This window comes from Ranitomeya imitator, chromosome 4, assembly GCF_032444005.1.
Source record: "Ranitomeya imitator isolate aRanImi1 chromosome 4, aRanImi1.pri, whole genome shotgun sequence".
NCBI lineage: Eukaryota > Metazoa > Chordata > Amphibia > Anura > Dendrobatidae > Ranitomeya > Ranitomeya imitator.
In genome coordinates, this window is record NC_091285.1 from 630077322 (window position 1) to 630089158 (window position 11837).

General features: G+C 55.9%; 1 protein-coding gene across 2 annotated transcripts in view; it reads left to right on the forward strand.

Moving 5' to 3' along the window:
* Window positions 1–942: 942 nt before the first annotated feature.
* Window positions 943–11837, forward strand: part of OGDH (oxoglutarate dehydrogenase) — a 100989-nt gene continuing 90094 nt past the window's right edge. The window contains exon 1 of one of the 2 annotated variants that reach the window (XM_069766705.1): window positions 943–1067. The gene's annotated coding sequence lies outside the window, so the exon portion shown is untranslated. The remainder of the gene's footprint in view (window positions 1068–11837) is intronic. The other variant, XM_069766706.1, reaches the window with a different exon arrangement.

Here is an 11837-nt window from a genome sequence, read left to right on the forward strand (position 1 = left end):
AGGCCGATTGAAGTGGTTAGTGATAGAAGCTGGGATGCAGATGTGGAAGTGGGGCTGTTAATGGGGATGTTGAAGTCTCCCAGGATAAGGGTTGGGAGTTCTGAGGACATGAAGTGTGGCAGCCAGGCTGAGAAGTGGTCCAGGAAGTGGGTGGGTGAGCCTGGGGGCCAGTATATGACCGCTACTCTGAGGGAGAGGGGACGGAAGAGCCTGATGGTGTGGACCTCAAAAGAAGGGAATGAGAGTGATGGAGTTGGGGAGATGACCTGGAATGTGCATTGTGGGGACAGGAGTATGCCGACACCACCACGTCTGTTTGTGGGTCTCGGGGAATGTGAGAATTGTAAGCCACCATGGGAAATGGCAGCAGGAGAGACCATGTCAGATTCCAGAATCCAGGTTTCCTTGAGGGCCAACAGATTGAGAGGTGCTTAGATTAAGGTGCTATCCATGCTCGGGTGCTAACCAAGTGCTAACATTACCTCACAATCCCCGCATGTGTTGTGGCTGTCGAATAGCAGGGAGACATGCAGCTGCGGGGACTGGAACATATTATTCGAGCACGCCGAAGACACGAAGTTATCACCCGAGCATGCTGAGATAACACCTTATCCGATCACACTCATCACTAGTCTGTAGCGATTCAATATGACCCAAGCTCTTCAGTCTCTTCTCTGCCTGTGGAGGTAAAATACTGAACGTGTGAACATGGCTTGATCACAAATGTCAGCACTGAGAAAATGAGAATGAGAACAGCCTGGAACAAAAAACTTTACACCCCAGACTGGTTCCTGTTACTCAGGCTAAAAATATGCCATCCACTCATCCAGAGACTCCTCAAAGAAATTGTTAGTTTTCTTTGTTAACAAAGTTTTAACTTCTTGAATAAAAAAAAAACCGTAATGAGGCGTGGAAGAGTGCGTCATGCTGCAGGGGCGTGGCAATGTACGTAATATTCGGCAGGGCGTGTCGCTGTGTTCTCTGGCCGCGCCCTCCAGCTTTCCCAGCCATTCGTCGGGCGGGAGCCGGACGGAGCGGACGGCAGTGGCTGCATTCTGCAGGCCAAGGTGAGCTGGGCCCGCTATGGCTGGATCGCTAATACCACGATATGAAGGGCAGGGTGCAGGCTGTGACGTCGGCGGCGGGGATCCGGGCGACTGCTTCATATAACTCCCCGCCGGTGTTCTTCAGGTTGATAGCCAATCAAAAGAGCCTTTACGGAAACGACTTTGATAACAGCTTCAGCTGTTGGTGGAGAGAAAGGCCTGTGGGAGGGGTTTCAACTGCAGAAGAGTGGGGTTGTGTGTCCAAGGCTGCAGCGAGGTCAAGTTAGGTGGGACCGTGCAGCATGCTTTATAGCTAGGGCGTTACTTCAGTAGTCACTTTGCCCCCTCTGTAAGCCGCGGAGGTGGCGGCGCCCTCCTGAGCGGGGGGACTGCGAGCTCTGGCATTTATTGCGAAGCGAACTGGAACTTCCAGCATCCCATGGTAGTTTCACAAGTGTCTCCCCCTCCCAGATGGCGCTTGTGCTGTGCTAATGGTGGGCAGTGACGTGAGACCATACTACTAGGGAGCAAGAAGTTGTATCACAGTGTAGAAGGTGCATTCTGGATATGGTGACCCCTGTAGTCTGGCCTATAGGTGTGACCTAGCTAGCCCAGCTCTATGGGTGGGGGGTAAGGCCATGACCTTTAGGAGATACAGCCACTGAGCTACTGTAGTGGGCACACATTACATCTCAGGCTGCAGGTTGGACTGTCAGGGGTCTGTAATGTGTGTGTGTGTGTGACAGGTGTCTGTATGAGATCCCCCTCGACTGTCAGGTGTCTGTATGCGTGTCTTTCAACCGTCCCCCCTCCGACTGTCAGGTGTGCGCCCCCTCCGACTGTCAGGTGTGCGTCCCCCCCCCTCCGACTGTCAGGTGTGCATCCCCCCCCCCTCCGACTGTCAGGTGTGCGTCCCCCCCCCTCCGACTGTCAGGTGTGCGTCCCCCCCCCTCCGACTGTCAGGTGTGCGTCCCCCCCCCCTCCGACTGTCAGGTGTGCGTCCCCCCCCCTCCGACTGTCAGGTGTGCGTCCCCCCCCCTCCGACTGTCAGGTGTGCGTCCCCCCCCCTCCGACTGTCAGGTGTGCGTCCCCCCCCCTCCGACTGTCAGGTGTGCGTCCCCCCCCCTCCGACTGTCAGGTGTGCGTCCCCCCCCCTCCGACTGTCAGGTGTGCGTCCCCCCCCCTCCGACTGTCAGGTGTGCGTCCCCCCCCCTCCGACTGTCAGGTGTGCGTCCCCCCCCCTCCGACTGTCAGGTGTGCGTCCCCCCCCCTCCGACTGTCAGGTGTGCGTCCCCCCCCCTCCGACTGTCAGGTGTGCGTCCCCCCCCTCCGACTGTCAGGTGTGCGTCCCCCCCCCTCCGACTGTCAGGTGTGCGTCCCCCCCCCTCCGACTGTCAGGTGTGCGTCCCCCCCCCCCTCCGACTGTCAGGTGTGCGTCCCCCCCTCCGACTGTCAGGTGTGCGTCCCCCCCCCCCTCCGACTGTCAGGTGTGCGTCCCCCCCCCTCCGACTGTCAGGTGTGCGTCCCCCCCCCTCCGACTGTCAGGTGTGCGTCCCCCCCCCCTCCGACTGTCAGGTGTGCGTCCCCCCCCCCTCCGACTGTCAGGTGTGCGTCCCCCCCCCCTCCGACTGTCAGGTGTGCGTCCCCCCCCCCCTCCGACTGTCAGGTGTGCGTCCCCCCCCCCCTCCGACTGTCAGGTGTGCGTCCCCCCCCCCCTCCGACTGTCAGGTGTGCGTCCCCCCCCCCCCTCCGACTGTCAGGTGTGCGTCCCCCCCCCTCCGACTGTCAGGTGTGCGTCCCCCCCCCCTCCGACTGTCAGGTGTGCGTCCCCCCCCCCTCCGACTGTCAGGTGTGCGTCCCCCTCCGACTGTCAGGTGTGCGTCCCCCCCCCCTCCGACTGTCAGGTGTGCGTCCCCCCCCCCTCCGACTGTCAGGTGTGCGTCCCCCCCCCCTCCGACTGTCAGGTGTGCGTCCCCCCCCCTCCGACTGTCAGGTGTGCGTCCCCCCCCCTCCGACTGTCAGGTGTGCGTCCCCCCCCCTCCGACTGTCAGGTGTGCGTCCCCCCCCCTCCGACTGTCAGGTGTGCGTCCCCCCCCCTCCGACTGTCAGGTGTGCGTCCCCCCCCCTCCGACTGTCAGGTGTGCGTCCCCCCCCCTCCGACTGTCAGGTGTGCGTCCCCCCCCCTCCGACTGTCAGGTGTGCGTCCCCCCCCCTCCGACTGTCAGGTGTGCGTCCCCCCCCCTCCGACTGTCAGGTGTGCGTCCCCCCCCCCCCTCCGACTGTCAGGTGTGCGTCCCCCCCCCTCCGACTGTCAGGTGTGCGTCCCCCCCCCTCCGACTGTCAGGTGTGCGTCCCCCCCCCTCCGACTGTCAGGTGTGCGTCCCCCCCCCTCCGACTGTCAGGTGTGCGTCCCCCCCCCTCCGACTGTCAGGTGTGCGTCCCCCCCCCCTCCGACTGTCAGGTGTGCGTCCCCCCCCCCTCCGACTGTCAGGTGTGCGTCCCCCCCCCTCCGACTGTCAGGTGTGCGTTCCCCCCCTCCGACTGTCAGGTGTGCGTTCCCCCCTCCGACTGTCAGGTGTGCGTCCCCCCCCTCCGACTGTCAGGTGTGCGTCCCCCCCCTCCGACTGTCAGGTGTGCGTCCCCCCCCTCCGACTGTCAGGTGTGCGTCCCCCCCTCCGACTGTCAGGTGTGCGTCTCCCCCCCCCCCCCCCCCTCCGACTGTCAGGTGTGCGTCCCCCTCCGACTGTCAGGTGTCTGCGTGTCAGCCGTCCCCCCTCCGACTGTCAGGTGTGCGTCCCCCCCTCCGACTGTCAGGTGTGCGTCTCCCCCCCCCCCCTCCGACTGTCAGGTGTGCGTCCCCCTCCGACTGTCAGGTGTCTGCGTGTCAGCCGTCCCCCCTCCGACTGTCAGGTGTGTGCGTCCCCCCCTCCGACTGTCAGGTGTGCGTCCCCCCCTCCGACTGTCAGGTGTGCGTCCCCCCCTCCGACTGTCAGGTGTGCGTCCCCCCCTCCCCAACTGTCAGGTGTGCGTCTCCCCCCCCCTCCCCCTCCGACTGTCAGGTGTGCGTCCCCCTCCGACTGTCAGGTGTCTGCGTGTCAGCCGTCCCCCCTCCGACTGTCAGGTGTGTGCGTCCCCCCCTCCGACTGTCAGGTGTGCGTCTCCCCCTCCGACTGTCAGGTGTCTGCGTGTCTTTCAACCATCCCCCCTCCGACTGTCGGGTGTGCGTCCCCCCCCCCTCTCCGACTGTCGGGTGTGCGTCCCCCCCCCCTCTCCGACTGTCGGGTGTGCGTCCCCCCCCCCCCTCTCCGACTGTCGGGTGTGCGTCCCCCCCCCTCTCCGACTGTCGGGTGTGCGTCCCCCCCCCCCTCTCCGACTGTCGGGTGTGCGTCCCCCCCCCTCTCCGACTGTCGGGTGTGCGTCCCCCCCCCCCTCTCCGACTGTCGGGTGTGCGTCCCCCCCCCCTCTCCGACTGTCGGGTGTGCGTCCCCCCCCCCGACTGTCGGGTGTGCGTCCCCCCCCCTCCGACTGTCGGGTGTGCGTCCCCCCCCCTCCGACTGTCGGGTGTGCGTCCCCCCCCTCCGACTGTCTGGTGTGCGTCCCCCCCCCTCCGACTGTCAGGTGTGCGTCCCCCCCCCTCCGACTGTCAGGTGTGCGTCCCCCCCCCTCCGACTGTCAGGTGTGCGTCCCCCCCCCTCCGACTGTCAGGTGTGCGTCCCCCCCCCTCCGACTGTCAGGTGTGCGTCCCCCCCCCTCCGACTGTCAGGTGTGCGTCCCCCCCCCTCCGACTGTCAGGTGTGCGTCCCCCCCCCTCCGACTGTCAGGTGTGCGTCCCCCCCCCTCCGACTGTCAGGTGTGCGTCCCCTCCCCCCCCCTCCGACTGTCAGGTGTGCGCCCCCCCCTCCGACTGTCAGGTGTGCGTCTCCCCCCCCCCTCCGACTGTCAGGTGTCTGCGTGTCAGCCGTCCCCCCTCCGACTGTCAGGTGTGTGCGTCCCCCCCTCCGACTGTCAGGTGTGTGCGTCCCCCCCTCCGACTGTCAGGTGTGTGCGTCCCCCCCTCCGACTGTCAGGTGTGCGTCCCCCCCTCCGACTGTCAGGTGTGCGTCCCCCCCTCCGACTGTCAGGTGTGCGTCCCCCCCTCCGACTGTCAGGTGTGCGTCCCCCCCCCCCCCCAACTGTCAGGTGTGCGTCCCCCCCCCCCCAACTGTCAGGTGTGCGTCTCCCCCCCCCCCTCCCCCTCCGACTGTCAGGTGTGCGTCCCCCTCCGACTGTCAGGTGTCTGCGTGTCAGCCGTCCCCCCTCCGACTGTCAGGTGTGTGCGTCCCCCCCTCCGACTGTCAGGTGTGCGTCTCCCCCTCCGACTGTCAGGTGTCTCCGTGTCTTTCAACCATCCCCCCTCCGACTGTCGGGTGTGCGTCCCCCCCCCCCTCTCCGACTGTCGGGTGTGCGTCCCCCCCCCTCTCCGACTGTCGGGTGTGCGTCCCCCCCCCTCTCCGACTGTCGGGTGTGCGTCCCCCCCCTCTCCGACTGTCGGGTGTGCGTCCCCCCCCCTCTCCGACTGTCGGGTGTGCGTCCCCCCCCTCTCCGACTGTCGGGTGTGCGTCCCCCCCCCCTCCGACTGTCGGGTGTGCGTCCCCCCCCCCCGACTGTCGGGTGTGCGTCCCCCCCCCCCCTCCGACTGTCGGGTATGCTTCCCCCCCCCCCCCCCCCCCGTGATTGTCAAGTGTCTGTATGTGTGTCGTTATCTTCACACACACACCTGTCAAGGGTCTGTGTCCCCCCTCCGACTGTCAGGTGTACGCAGAAGTCTACTTTTTGGTTCTCGGGTCCCTCTTGAATGCTCTCAGAGACCACGTGAGACTGTGAAAAAAATAGTAGTTACAGCAAGTTGTGGAGAAGTTACACAAACTTTTTTTGGTGTGACTTAATGTTGCGTCTTGGCCCTTCCACGTTTCGGCATGTGAGAGGCGCTGCTGACGTTGTGTTGGCGGTCAGGTATTGGCAGCTCTCATGCCCCTGTCCTGTAATGGAGGGATGCGGGCACAACTCCTGCGGCTGCACACAGCATCTGTCCAGTGGTCGTCTCTGCCTCGTCCTTTACAGCTCGCGTCTTGATGCAGAGAGCAAAGCGTCCAATAACGCTTAGATGCCCTTAACTAGGGTATCTGCACACAACGTCTTTCAGTTGGATCCACTCCATAACCCATCTGAAAAAGCACTAAGTAAACCTTGTAAAGTTCAGGATTTCCATCTCCTTTGAAAATTAAGGAATTCCGAAAAACGTGATCCGTTGTAGGCAGCGCTGCTTGGTAGCTGCCCGCTAGTTCATAAAATGCAAGTATTCAGAAAAGAAAAAAAGAACACCGACCGACAAGTTGCAAAAAGATCACAGAAAAGATACCAAAAACAAAAGTTTCAGAAAGCAAAAAAAAAACAAGTGATAACCCTTTAATGTGTGGATCCTCCTGTAGTCCCCAAAACTCAGTGATGTTGTTTTCCTCCAATCGGTCCCTGGTTGGATGTGAGCGCTACGTCTGTGTCTTCCTCCTAATTATTTAGTGCAACAATTGGATAAACACTACTGTAGTGGATTGTTCCACATCAAGATTAAAGTGTGTAAAAGAAGTGTCCTGGCCAACGATCCTGTGGACGATACTCGTCATTGTGCAGTGACGTTTGCAGGGCGGTGTGTGAGCCCTGGACATTGCGGTGTCCTTCATCAGGACGACTGGAGAACGTCTCCATAATCTGATAAATGTCCGACATTCAGCAGAAGCGCTGTGCTAATGAATGTAGCAACAGGAGGTGCATGGGAGGGGAGGACCGCAATCTATGGGAGCCCAATTACAAGGATCATACAACTCAGGGGTTGAGCAGAACCTTAGCGTAGACATAATATGCTTAAAATTGGAACCTGCTTGTAAATAGTAGCAATATCCCAGCTAAACTTATTAGCAATCCTCTCCATTATCAGGACCTGAGGGATTGTTAATCTTGTGTACGGCTGCTGGTCACTTGTGCTGGTTTGAGTGGTCGGTTACCTAGGTAAGGAAAGCGCGCTGCTTGCAGGTTCTGTGCAGCTCCCCGGATCATTGGATCCAACCCTCCCTGCACTTCAGCAATGCCGCCTCTGCTAGCAGCAGGGGAGAGGGCACTTGGGTCGGACCATGCTGTCGGTCCAATCTGTCAATCTTCAGGAGCGCAACCTACAAAGGCAAGATTGCTGTGTGCACCGCCAGAGAAATTGAGACCACTCTCAATTTCCGGTAAATGTCATTGATTTGTTCTTTTTCAGATTGGGAAATCTTTTCCCCTGCTGATTCCTGGTGGAGCGGCCTTCACACTTAAGTGGTTTATGTTGGGAGACTGTTCCCACTGGTGCCACTCTATACCATTGCACGTGGACCCCCTATCTTCAAAGTGTAACTAAAGTTTTCAAATCATTTTTTTTTTTTTTTTTTAAACACACAATACTCAAACATCCTGTAAATCCCTGGGTGTCAGACTCCTGTGACCCCTGACCGATCTCTCAAACGACTGTGCAGGAGCGTGCATGCTGCAGTGTACATTTCAAATAGGCTCAGTAGGAAGCTTGTGGGGCCGTACACTGCTATGTGCACACTGCCGTGTACAGGCTCAATAGGAAGCTTGTGGGGCCGTACACTATGTGCACACTGCCGTGTACAGGCTCAATAGGAAGCTTGTGGGGATGTACACTATGTGCACGCTGCCGTGTACAGGCTCAATAGGAAGCTTGTGGGGATGTACACTATGTGCACGCTGCCGTGTACAGGCTCAATAGGAAGCTTGTGGGGATGTACACTATGTGCACGCTGCCGTGTACAGGCTCAATTGGAAGCTTGTGGGGCCGTACACTGCTATGTGCATGCTGCCGTGTACAGGCTCAATAGCAAGCTTGTGGGCCGTACAATGTTATGTCTCAGTAGGAAGCTTGTGGGGCCGTACACTGCTATGTGCACGCTGCCATGTACAGGCTCAGTAGGAACCTTGTGGGGCCGTACACTGCTATGTGCACGCTGCCGTGTACAGGCTCAGTAGGAAGCTTGTGTAGTTGTACACCGCTATGTGCATGCTGCAGTGTACAGGCTCAGTAGGAAGCTTGTGGGGTCGTACACTGCTATGTGCACACTTTTTCAGGAGCAGGGTGCCTCTGCCTGCTGAAGTTAAGCACGTATGCACAGTTGTAAGTGATTGGTGGGTGGCTTGGAACATTTAGGCTATGTGCACACGTATTCTTGGCCACTGCGGATTGTCCTGCAGCAGATTTGATAAATCTGCAGGGCAAAAACGCTGCGTTTTTGCTGCAGATTTATCGAAGATTCACTGCGGTTTTACAACTGCGGTTTTCAATTGGGGCAGCTGTAAAACCGCAGCAGAATCCGCAGATAGAAGTGACATGCTGCGGAATGTAAACCGCTGCGTTTCTGCGCGTTTTTTTCTGCAGCATGTGCACAGCGTTTTTAGTTTCCCATAGGTTTACATTGAACTGTAAACTCATGGGAAACTGCTGCGGATCCGCAGCAAAATCCGCATCGTGTGCACATACCCTTTAAATGGAATTTGTCAGCAGATGCATGCTGCCCATAGATCAGCTGTATGATCGCAGCCAGGTATGTTTGACTTTGAAATGCTGCGCTGTTTCAGAGAAAAACATGTTTTTGAAACCTTCTCACCACCCGCTGCCAGTGACTGACAGCTCTCATTGTACACGCAGGCAAGGACAGACCTGTCACTCAAGGGCATCGGGCTTTTAAACTCCTCAGTGTTGATTCTCACATACATGGCTGGAGTCATCCATGATTCTGATACCTGCTGCCTGCGGCTCAAGCAGCGTCCATCAGCTGTTATGTAGATTTCTCAAGCCTCAGCTATGTAGTATTCCGTTCTTTGTTCTCTCAATGCCTCTATAGTGAATAGTGTGGTAACCTTATACAGGTCCTTCTCAAAAAATTAGCATATAGTGTTAAATTTGATTATTTACCATAATGTAATGATTACAATTAAACTTTCATATATTATAGATTCATTATCCACCAACTGAAATTTGTCAGGTCTTTTATTGTTTTAATACTGATGATTTTGGCATACAACTCCTGATAACCCAAAAAACCTGTCTCAATAAATTAGCATATCAAGAAAAGGTTCTCTAAACGACTTATTACCCTAATCTTCTGAATCAACTAATTAACTCTAAACACATGCAAAAGATACCTGAGGCTTTTATAAACTCCCTGCCTGGTTCATTACTCAAAACCCCCATCATGGGTAAGACTAGCGACCTGACAGATGTCAAGAAGGCCATCATTGACACCCTCAAGCAAGAGGGTAAAGGTACCGTCACACATAGCGACGCTGCAGCGATACCGACAACGATCCGGATCACTGCAGCGTCGCTGTTTGGTCGCTGGAGAGCTGTCACACAGACAGCTCTCCAGCGACCAACGATCCCGAGGTCCCCGGTAACCAGGGTAAACATCGGGTAACTAAGCGCAGGGCCGCGCTTAGTAACCCAATGTTTACCCTGGTTACCATCCTAAAAAGTAAAAAAACAAACGCTACATACTTACCTTCCGCTGTCTGTCCTCGGCGCTCTGCTTCTCTGGTCTGGCTGTGAGCGCCGGGCAGCCAGAAAGCAGAGCGGTGACGTCACCGCTCTGCTTTCCGGCTGACCGACGCTCACAGCCAGAGCAGGAGGAGAGCAGAGCACAGCGCTGGAGGACAGACGGCTGTAGGTAAGTATGTACTGTTTGTTTTTTTACTTTTAGGATGGTAACCAGGGTAAACATCGGGTTACTAAGCGCGGCCCTGCGCTTAGTTACCCGATGTTTACCCTGGTTACCAGCAAAGACATCGCTGAATCGGTGTCACACACGCCGATTCAGCGATGTCTACGGGGAGTCCAGCGACGAAATAAAGTTCTGGACTTTCTTCCCCGACCAGCGATCTCCCAGCAGGGGCCTGATCGCTGCTGCCTGTCACACTGGACGATATCGCTAGCGAGGACGCTGCAACGTCACGGATCGCTAGCGATATCGTCTAGTGTGACAGTACCTTTAGACCCAGAAAGAAATTTCTCAACAAATGGGCTGTTCCCAGAGTGCTGTATCAAGGCACCTCAATGGTAAGTCTGTTAGAAGGAAACAATGTGGCAGAAAACGCTGTACAACGAGAAGAGGAGACCGGACCCTGAGGAAGATTGTGGAGAAGGACCGATTCCAGACCTTGGGGAACGTGAGGAAGCAGTGGACTGAGTCTGGTGTGGAAACATCCAGAGCCACCGTGCACAGGTGTGTGCAGGAAATGGGCTACAGGTGCCGCATTCCCCAGGTAAAGCCACTTTTGAACCATAAACAGCGGCAGAGGCGCCTGACCTGGGCTACTGAGAAGCAGCACTGGACTGTTGCTAAGTGGTCCCAAGTACTTTTTTCTGATGAAAGCAAATTTTGCATGTCATTCGGAAATCAAGGTGCCAGAGTCTGGAGGAAGACTGGGGAGAAGGAAATGCCAAAATGCCTGAAGTCCAGTGTCAAGTACCCACAGTCAGTGATGGTGTGGGGTGCCATGTCAGCTGCTGGTGTTGGTCCACTGTGTTTCATCAAGGGCAGGGTCAATGCAGCTAGCTATCAGGAGATTTTGGAGCACTTCATGCTTCCATCGGCTGAAATGCTTTATGGAGATGAAGATTTCATTTTTCAGCACGACCTGGCACCTGCTCACAGTGCCAAAACCACTGGTAAATGGTTTACTGACCATGGTATTACTGTGCTCAATTGGCCTGCCAACTCTCCTGACCTGAACCCCATAGAGAATCTGTGGGATATTGTGAAGAGAAAGTTGAGAGACGCAAGACCCAACACTCTGGATGAGCTTAAGGCCGCTATTGAAGCATCCTGGGCCTCCATAACATCTCAGCAGTGTCACAGGCTGATTGCCTCCATGCCACGCCGCATTGAAGCAGTCATTTCTGCCAAAGGATTCCCGACCAAGTATTGAGTGCATAACTGAACATTATTATTTGATGGTTTTTTTGTTTGTTATTAAAAAACACTTTTTTTTGATTGGATGGGTGAAATATGCTAATTTATTGAGACAGGTTTTTTGGGTTATCAGGAGTTGTATGCCAAAATCATCAGTATTAAAACAATAAAAGACCTGACAAATTTCAGTTGGTGGATAATGAATCTATAATATATGAAAGTTTAATTGTAATCATTACATTATGGTAAATAATGAAATTTAACACTATATGCTAATTTTTTGAGAAGGACCTGTATAGGAGACAATCCTATATGACATATACCGGCCCAACAAAGGCCAAAAGGAAACGATTTTTACCTTTTTTCTTGCATTTGCCTGATAAATGACCGGTCTATGGCTCCCCTTGTTGTGTGCACTGCCTGTTTTCCAGGCACATACAGTACATAATGTTTACACAGGCTTATATGGGAAAACTGAGGGACAAATGGCACATTTACACGAGACTGATACACTCCAGATTTTCTGTGTAAGTTTTGGTTGGAACGTTTCATTATATAGGTATTTTTCATAATTTGTAATTTAGTACCAGCTAAATAGATGAGATTTCAGCAAACCCTTTGCTAACCAAATTGGCACCAAAATCCCCATGTTCACATGGAGATTTTGATGCAGGTGCTAAGGGTTAATGCTGCCACAAATTCGCAGCTTTTCTACGCAAAATTGTTCCTAGATTTGGTGCAAATTGCTTGATGCAGTAGTCTGGAGTAGAAGCCCTGTGCCACATGCAGAGTACCT